The sequence below is a fragment of the Lactuca saligna genome, chromosome 6 (genome assembly GCF_052625555.1).
Source record: "Lactuca saligna cultivar CGN05327 chromosome 6, ASM5262555v1, whole genome shotgun sequence".
NCBI classification, from domain to species: domain Eukaryota; kingdom Viridiplantae; phylum Streptophyta; class Magnoliopsida; order Asterales; family Asteraceae; genus Lactuca; species Lactuca saligna.
The window spans coordinates 62,104,338-62,115,000 of NC_136422.1; positions in this window are offsets into that span (position 1 = coordinate 62,104,338).

The following is a 10,663-nucleotide window of genomic DNA, read 5'->3' on the forward strand; positions in this document are numbered from 1 at the left end:
AGTATAGTATTTTAGGGGTTTTCTCCCAAAAGTTGGAGACTTTATGAGATATTGAGCTCCAGAGACTATGATTAACCCCTTTGAGTGTGTTTAGTGGTGTAATGTCATAAAAATCCAATCTTGGACGTTGGATTCATTCCATGCATGAGTTATGAGCTTTTTGAGATAAGAAAGTGTGTGTTTTGTGTGATTGTCACCATATCAGCCATGAAAAGGCTTAAAAACACTGACTTTATCGAGTAAGAGCTATTAGGGAGTCTAGATATATGATATAAGCCAAGGTCTTAACTGATTAAGACCAAATAAGTGAGAAGAGTGAAACTGGGACATACATTGGGTGTAATCCCAGTACACACAACATAGGGGTTGAGCATCCCCGATGCATGCATGGCAGCAAAGTACGCCCAGCATAGAGAGCTGGTACACGCAACGTACTCTCTGTCGTTGACTTTTGGTTGACTTTTAGGGTTTGGTCAATTTGTGGACTATTAAGGCCATTGAGGGGTAAAATGGTCTTTTACCCTTCTATGAGTTTATAGAAGGATTAGTTTAGCTCATTGAGAGTCGTGATTAATTAGGGATAATTGTCGTATGTGTTAGGCAGAGGCTGGACCGGTGATTTGAGTTCGAGATTAGCCGATTTCTTGTGAGGTGAGTCTTCTCACTATACTTACCATCTGTGGTATCTTTGTGTGACCGAGATGTATTATGTGCTTATCTATGTATTGTGATATTCTGCATTATGTCTTTTTGATTTATGTTGGGTATTATTATTATAATCTTATTAAATTAGGATGGGAGGGTCCACCTGAGTGGTGGGACCAGAAGGTCTCCACTGGAACACATTGACCGGAGGGTCGTATTGAGTTAGCCTCGAATGGCTAATGTGATGTGTGAGATATTTTGGGGAACTCGCTAAGCTTCGTGCTTACCGTGTTATGTGTTTCATGTACTTCCGAGGATCGCGAGAAGACCCCGGCTTGATTGTACACACACTCGCATTCGAGATATGTTTTTGGAGGATCCTGGATTTGTGATAAACAATTTTTGAAATATGTGTTGATGTTTGATACTTGAGGTTTTTGAGAAATGTGACATGTGTTTACTTGTGTTTGAAAATGAAAAATTTTGGTTTGAAAATTTACGTCGTTACAATAAGCATAAACTGACCTTACATTCATTTACACTAAGGACTTACATCTCCTTTAACTTTTCAGTGTAATGTGTCTTCGTATCGATACCTATGATACAAATAAACTGAGTGTGGGTCAGGTTAGGAAACCTTGTGAGTACAATGGGTTTTCAACCCACAATAATAAAGTCATTATGTTCTTTATTCTTAAGTATCTTCCCTAAGAATCATCTATTCCTCTATTTATTCCTAAGGATTGTCCTAAGCTATAGGCACGAAGTCCATCACTTTCAGGGTTTATATAACAAACATTAAGTCCATAGTTTTTGATGTTATCTATTAGAAACTAAGTCCATAGCTACCAATGTTCATCTATAGGACACTAAATCCATAGCTAGCAACGTTTATTTGTAAGGCACTAAGTCCATAGCTACCAACGTTCATTTATAAGACCCTAATTCCATAGCTTCCAGGGTTTTTAGAGTACATCTGGTGAACATATCGTTCACAACACCTATAGGTTGCGAGCCTGCTAGTGTTCCACTGGAGTGTCTAGAATAGTTTGTGGTTGTCATATATACTTTGCTAGATGATCGGGCCATCACTTGGGTCAAGGCTTTTCATCATCTTTCATCTCTCATCATTTATATCATCTTTCATCTCTATTCTTTAATCTACCCATCTTTACCCATCATAATTATAGGTATAATATATATATATATATATATATATATATATATATATATATATATATACACTTTAAATCGAATATAACATGTATATTTTGTTCATCCAACGTAGATATCAAGAACACAGATAATATGCACACATAGCACGTAATTTATACTAAATACTTCATATCTATGTGTAAGATGAAAGTAAATATGCACTCACTTGTTAAAGTGATGACTCGAAATTCGAGCAGCGCTTCGCTTCTAATAATAGTCTTTTCTTTCGACAAAACCTAATATCATTATTAGAAGATTTTATTCTAATATTTATTGCGACTAATTATTAGTCTATATTTGTCATTAACTCAAGGTCTACAAGCAATATTGTTTTTCTTGTATTATATAAGTGTTAAACAATACTTTTCAACTACTATGTACATACATGGGTCAGACATGAAACACCAGAGTACAGGACCATTTTGGCATTTAAGCTATTCTGAAATCCAACGACCTTATGCAACCCTTCAAACCAGATTCCCCATACCGCGAGCAGTTAAAAGGTATTATAATAACATTTTGTATAATTTATAATACTTAGCACATGTATTGTTTATAGGTTCATAATAACGACAATGAACTTAAACATAAGTTATAATTAAAGTAAGGTAAGCATAACTCACTTACAATGGAGTTTAGCGAGAAACCAGAGTTTGTGCGGGCAGAACTTCGTCGCTGAATCTTTCTAAAAAGATTTTTGTAGCGCTTCAATGCTCACCTTACTATATTAAAACTACAGAAAGAGAAGTCGAATCATGAGAGACTGAAATGATCGGGGATAAGAAGAGAAATACTCTTGAATCAAGAGAATGGTGCAAGGAATATGAGAGCCTAGAGCTTCGTATTTATAATAATTGAATTTTCAAAAACCACCATCTATAGTTACTTAAATGACTAAACGTCCATTTATAATACTATTTTAAATAGATTTAACGGTATTTGTATTAAAGTAATGTTGAAAGTACTTAACGCTAGTCCTATAACGACCGTATCGTCGATACCTTTCTAATGAGATATACATATGTTTATATATGTATACGTCGTATATATGATTTATACTTTATTTTAATACGTAAATATGCTATTATAAATTATAACTCATTCATACGAACTCTGTTTTTGACGTTCTTTATATCCACATGTATCTATTGTCGAAATCTACAACTTTCATTTAGACTATGTCGGCTAATTTTGATGTTATTTTTCGTCCATATTTTTATAAAATTAAATGATTTTGCTAAAATCATAACTCTGTCTTATGGACTCCATTTTTGGCTTTCTTTTTCTTAAAATTCCTATTTTGAAGAAGTACTATGATTTTCTTTTTGGTGACATTAGCTAAAAGTCAACCATTCTCTTCATAGCTTTTTACGTCACATTCTTTGTGTGCGACTGACTTTTATATCTTATAAAAATCATATTTAATTCATACGGATTCCGATTTTGACGAAATTTATATTTTCGGGGTTGGGGCGATGTCTACTTTCTCTCTCTCTCTCTCTCTCTCTCTATATATATATATATATATATATATATATATATATATGTTTTGGCGCATTTATTTTCACGATTTACGGACGATTCGATTGATTTTTCCTATTTTATTATATTATAATAATCATGAAACACATCATATTTATATAATTCTTCTTCATTATGCCAAATAAGTTACAATTGTTGACCCACTATTACTTTGGTTAAGATTATTTATCATAGATAATCTTTTATCAAAAAAATCATTTATTAACGCTTATTATATCTTAATTGGCTAGCTCAATTTTGTGGGTGTTACAGTTATCTCCCGGTTAGGATGATTACGTCCCAGAATCATCAACGAGACAATGCTTGTATAATGACTCCATACCTAATCTTTTTATCCTAGGTAATAACCGTAACTCTTATGTCCTTTCAAATGAGTATCTAACTCTATGACGTCTTGATTGTTGGCGGTGCGCACTCTTGCATCTGCTCTTTATCCTATGGTGGACTTTCAATCGTAACCTTCGACTGACAAACCCGGTCCTTATTGGAGACTCATGCTTCTTCTTAAAAATACTTAACTTAAGATAAGGTCTTTACTTCAATTATTGTAACATCCCAATGGGTCATGTTCTAATGACCTCTCATTGTGTGATGCAATGCTTAGACTCAAGTCTTTTTTTATTTAGATTCTAGAATGGTAGATACTTTCCTTCATGTTATAATGTTGTATAATCACATTCTATCATGTAACACTTCTAGCTACACACTTCTTACTTTCATGGTGATTGGGATACTTCTATTAATCACTTCGATCATCTTTCACTTCAATCTTCTGGCATAATTCGGAAGCTACATCGAACTTGGTTCTCTAAACCACGTAGAATACATATCTTAGTCGGAATCGATATGATATGACCACTAGGGTCGGAATAATAGTCATTTTCTTAGTCATTACCGAAACAACGGTAACGAAAGACATGAACCAAAAGAATCAATTACTAGTGCCTTGGTAACCTGGTGACTTTCCCTGATCCAAGCGCGAGTCATGTGCTTCCGGTAGTATAGGCCTCTACTACCTTTCACACCTTCTCATACTCATCCCAAGTATTTTCTTGCAGTCCTCCAAGTCACCATACAAGTATTTCACATAGTCATTTAACACATCAGATAACATAAATAAGGTTTATATTATTTCTTGAAATGATGACATAGATGTTCAAGTTCACCCTACACTAGGCCTCTTATAATTGGCTACACCACATGATACTATCTATATAGCTACTTCATATCCCGATCTTTGGATATATAGATCCTCACTCCTGATCCCTTGCATTATCACTTGCTTCGTCAAGGATCATCTGGAATGCTCTTGCCTTTGGCTTTGATGGTGCATTTGGCCTTGCTACTTCATTTTTCGTCGGGCAATCTTTTGACATATACCTCTTGTATCTGCATCCGTAGCATACCTTATCATTATGCATACAATGCTTGGAATAGTGACCGATCTGCCCACACTTATAACAAGTCACTTCTCTGTAGCATCTCCCATATTGCTTATTTTTGCACTTCTCACACCACTTTTTTGCATTACTATCCCCATGCCTCTTGTTGTTGGGGTCATACTTTTGGAAACCTATTTTTCTTGTTGGATTTTGAAGACTCCTCAAATTTCCTCTTCTATCCAACTTCAACCTTGTTGGCGGTTCTTCCTTTAATCATTTCTTCGACAGACTTAGCAAACCAGATGGTTGCCTCAAGAGTAGGTTCCTAGCGTACTGGTACAGTGTACTCCTATGGTAGTTCCTTTGTATACTTATCGATTTTTGTTAGCTTTTCAGGAATGATGTGTAAAACAAACTCCATTTTGTCTGTGAAGGCATTGGTATACTCATCAAGGGACATGTTGCCCTTTCTCAATGTCAAAAACTGATTCTCCAGCATTAGCATGTTTTGGGCTGAGTAGAACTTGCGTTTAAAGTGTACCAAGAATTCTTCCTATGTCAGTTGTAGCGGTTCATTGGGGCTTATGATCTTTCCCAAAGTGTTCCACCAACGAACAACCCCACCCTTAAACTGACGCACAACATATGTGGTTTGTAGCTTGCCCTTGCAACCACATGTTATGAAAGCAAGCTCCATCTCAAAGATACAATCCATAACTCCGATTGGGTCTTCTTTCCCAGTAAATGTTGATGGTTTGCAAGTCGTGAAGTCTTTATACTTGCATCCATTTCTTTCAACCCTTCATCTTGGTTATTTCTTTTAACTACTGGCGGTTCATCTTGGTTGACAGTTCTACTATAGTTTCCTTCTTCTGACTGTCCCTCATTCAGTTCAGGTTGCACAATTGGCACACTATGCTCATCCCCATTAAGCAACATTTATCTCATCTCCTCCCTTTGTTCAGCCATCATAACCCAAATCATTGCTTAGACTCCTGCCATCATGATTGGCTCAGGTGCAGCTGCTACATCTAGTGTACGCTCAATCATTGGCTGCTGATTAGCATTAGCATTTCCATTAGCATTTTAGAATCTGCTTCAAGTTCCCACCATGTCGATCTATACACAAAATCAGACGTTCGGTGTGCAGCGATGAGAATTTAGATAGGAAAGCTTTATTTACGATAGACGTATAAATCTCCTTATCACCCCTAAAGGTTATATGCCAATTCTAATATCGTAATTAAACGTTTAGAAATATGAAAATATAAAATTTCCAGATCCGGTCAACAAAAGACCATAGATCTAATCAATTAATAGCATATAAGACATCTTTATAACTATAACATAATTCATTTATCACATAAAAGTATTTTAGGCATCTTTCCTAAAATATGTTGGTGTTTTTGTTGAAAATATAGTAGACACTCATCTCACAATCATCGCTTAGCATTCTAAGTTTAAGTCTAGAAATTTCTTAAAAATTCCTAGTTTGCTTAAACTAATGTTATGATACCAACTGTGACATCCCCAAATTCAATGTCATTTTAAATATTTTATTTATGCTTATTTAAAAATCAGAGTATTTATTTTAAAGAATAATATTGCGAAATTTGTTCCTAGAAAACATGATAAATATATTATCAAAGCATTTCCGAAGAAATGTATTTGTTTATATTAAAACTTTGGATTGTCATTGTCAATATATAAACATAAGCATATACATACCTTACAATCATTTACACTAATGATTTATATCTCCTTTAATCTCTCAGTGTAACGTGTCTTCGTATCGATACCTGTGATACAAATAAACTGAGTGGTCAGGTTGGGAAACCTGGTGAGAACATATGGTTTTTAACCCATAATATAAAGTATTATGTTTCATCATCAAACAATTAACCCAATTACTCATCCTCATTATCTTCTTTATTCTTAAGTATCTTCCATAAGAATCATCTATTCCTTGATATTTATTCCTAAGGATTGTCCTAAGGAATAGGCACGAAGTCCATCGTTGCTAGGGTTTATATAACTGACACTAAGTCCATAGCTACCGATGTTATCTGTTAGGCACTAAGTCCATAGCTTCCAATGTTCATCTACAGGGCACTAAATCCATAGATGTCAACATTTATTTGTAAGGCACTGAGTCCATAGCTACCAACGTTTATTTGTAAGGCACTAAGTCCATAGTTGCTAGGGTTTTTAGAGTACATATGGTGAACATATCATTAACAACACCTACAAGTTGCAAGCCTGCTAGAGTTGCAATTGACTGTCTAGAATAGTCTGTGGTTATCATCTATACTCTGCTAGATGACTAGGCCATCGCTTGGGTCAAGGCGTCTCATCATCTTTCACCTTTCATCATCTATAGCATCTTTATCTTTAATCATATATATCATCTTTCATCTCTCATCATTCATCTCATCTTCATCTACCTATCTTTACCCATTATAATTATAGGTATAAAATATGTATACATTTTAAAACAAATAAAACATGTATATTTTGTTCATCCAGTATAGATATCAATAACACAGATAATATGCACACATAGCACGTAATTTATACTAAATACTTCATATCTATGTGTAAGATGAAAGTAACTATGCACTCATTGTTAAAGTGATGACTCGAAATTCGAGCAGCACCTCGCTTCTAATAATAGTCTTTTCCTTCGACGAAACCTAGTATCATTATTAGAAGAATTTATTCTAATATTTATTGCGACTAATTATTATTTTGGATTTATCATTAACTCAAGATCTACAAGCAATATTGTTTTTCTTGTATTATATAAGTGTTAAACAATATTTTTCAATTACTATGTACAGACAGGGGTCAGACATGAAATACCGGAGAACATGACCATTTTGGCATTTAAGCTATTTTGAAATCCAACGACCTTATGCGGCCCTTCAAACCAGATTCCCCGTACCGCGAGTAGTTAAAAGGTATTACAATAACATTTTGTATAATTTATAATACTTAGCACATGTATTGTTTATAGGTTCATAATAACGATAATGAACTTAAACATAAGTTATAATTAAAGTTGGGTAAGCATAACTCACTTACAATGGAGTTTAGCAAGAAACCAGAGTTTGCGCGGGCAGAACTTCGTCGCTGAATCTTTCTAAAAAGATTCTTGTAGCGCTTCAACGCTCATCTTACTATACTAAAACTACAGAAAGAGAAGTCGAATCATGAGAGACTGAAATGCTCGGGGGATAAGAAAAGAAATACTCTTGAATCAAGAGAATGGTGTAAATAATATAAGAGCCTAGAGCTTCTTATTTATAATAATTGAATTTTCAAAAACCACCATGTATAGTTACTTAAACGACTAAACGCCCATTTATAATACTATTTTAAATAGATTTAACGATATTTGTATTAAAGTAATGTCGAAAGTACTTAACGCTAGTCCTATAACGACCGAATTGTCGATACCTTTCTAATGAGATATACATATGTTTATATATGTATACGTATATATGATTTATACTTTATTTTAATACGTAAATATGCTATTATAAATTATAACTCGTTCATACGAACTCTATTTTTGACGTTTTTTATATCCACATGTAGCTATCGACGAAATCTACAACTTTCGTTTAGACTCTGTCGGCTAATTTTGACTTTATTTTTCGTCAATATTTTTATAAAATTAAATGATTTTTGCTAAAATCATAACTCTGTCTTATGGACTTCGTTTTTGGCTTTCTTTTTCTCAAAATTTCTATTTTTAAGAAGTACTACGATTTTCTTTTTTGTGACATTAGTTAAAAGTCAACCACTATCTTCGTAGTTTTTTACGTCACACAATTGACTTTTACATCTTATAAAAATCATATATAATCCATTGCACTATTAGCGAAATCAACTATACGAGATAGGTGAATTCAATCCAAATAAAAGTACTCTCTCTATATATTGTTTTAAATTGTTATCTAATACATTTTACTTAGTTTAAGTATCTGTTTTATATTTAGTTGTTATGAATTGATACGAAATTTTAGAAACTTTAAAATTAGATCCCCCTCCCCTCCCCTTTATAATATTTTTCTAGTTTATTTAATAGTATATATTTTATTTTGAATAATATCACTTACCCGACAACCCATTCTTAGCATCTATATATTGCCAAACGAATATGTACACTTGTCTAGTTTTGTAGGAGTCACTAGTTATGATTTGTGATTAATTCAAGTTTATAAATATAAAACTAGTATAAAAGATAAACATCATTTTTATAAACATCATTTCTTAAAGATTATTCTTTTATAAAATATACTAAATATTTGATTTTAAATGAAAATTTTATCTTTCTCATATGAGGGTGTGTTTTCGGAGGCCTTGTTTTTTCCCTGTGTTACTATCCTACTACTAACTAGAGAACTATATTTCAAAACTATAGTAGAAACTTGGACGACTAGTGGATCATTAATGTGATTGCCAAAATCGAAAATTGGGGTTCATTTTTTCCCACCATGCCAATATATCTAAATTGTTAAACTCGTCGATAGTCATAAAGTTCATATTTCTGATCTTGTTGCTATGAGTATTAGTCATGCTCGTTTACTGGCTTCTTGGTCCTCAAATTTGCATATCCTTTCACAAACTACCATTTGGCCGAGCCTCGAGATTGAGAACTCCCAACACATGATTTATTTGATGTCATATTTATATGAAAAAAAATCAACAAACTTGAAAAATATGTGAAATACGAAATATTAAAATACATAAAAGTTACACAACAAACTGAGAAGATAACACAATTATTAAATTCGAGAACACTAGATAGTACACTTGAGAACATGAAAGTTACAAAGATTATGAGATTATAGAACATTTTTTATGTGTGTTAAAAACAAAATAAACCACTCTCATACACTTCATATATAACAAATCATAATGGTTAAAATGACCTCAAACTATCGTAGTCATTAGAATGAAAAGAAAATAAATAATCATAAAAAGACTTGAAATGAATAATACGATAAGACATTTAAGCAATCTTTTTTAACACTTTTTTTTGGAAAAACCTTCTAACCGTGGGGCCATAGTGGACCAAATCGGTTCACTTTTAACTAGTTCCGATTTTTATAGGTGTTGAAAATCCGGGATAAAAGATTGTTTAGATTTTCTAAAAGTCATGAAAACCTTATCAAATTGAAGTATTTCGATGATACAGATTGAACATTCATTTGGATAAAATTCAAAGATTTCAGAACACAAAATGTATGAAGAAATTTTCTTGATAATGTACCAAAATAAGGACAAAAAACGGGTATATGATCTGTGTCTGAAAATTGATGAAAACTATCATAAAATAGTTTTACAACCATCAATTAACCGACATAAGCTATCACAAAATCAGGTTTTAGGACAAGGGTTAAAACCGGTTCGACTCTAGTCAGGGGCTCTTCCTCTTGGACACCCCCCCCCCCCCCCCCAGGGTTGTCGCCCCTTAGACCCCGCTATTAGGGGCGCTGCCTCCGAACCCCCTGTCGGTTCTGGGATTTTGCCCATAAATAACAGTGTACTTTGAATCTTGAAAAATTCAAACAAATGTGCACTCCGTACCATCCTTACTTGTTCAATGTTTATCATGCAATATTGCTTTTGATCAACAAATTAATCCATTAAACTTAAATAACATTAATAAAACAATTCACGAATAGCTAACCACAATCACAAATCAACAATTGTTATATATTATGCTATGACAACAATTCAGGAATAGTGACAATATTTTTTCGGTTGGTTCATTAATATATTACCCATAATGTTGAGCACTTCCGTTGCTTTTCATGTTCTTTGTCTAAAACATGTACTATTTGAAGTTTGACAATTGAGATAGCCAG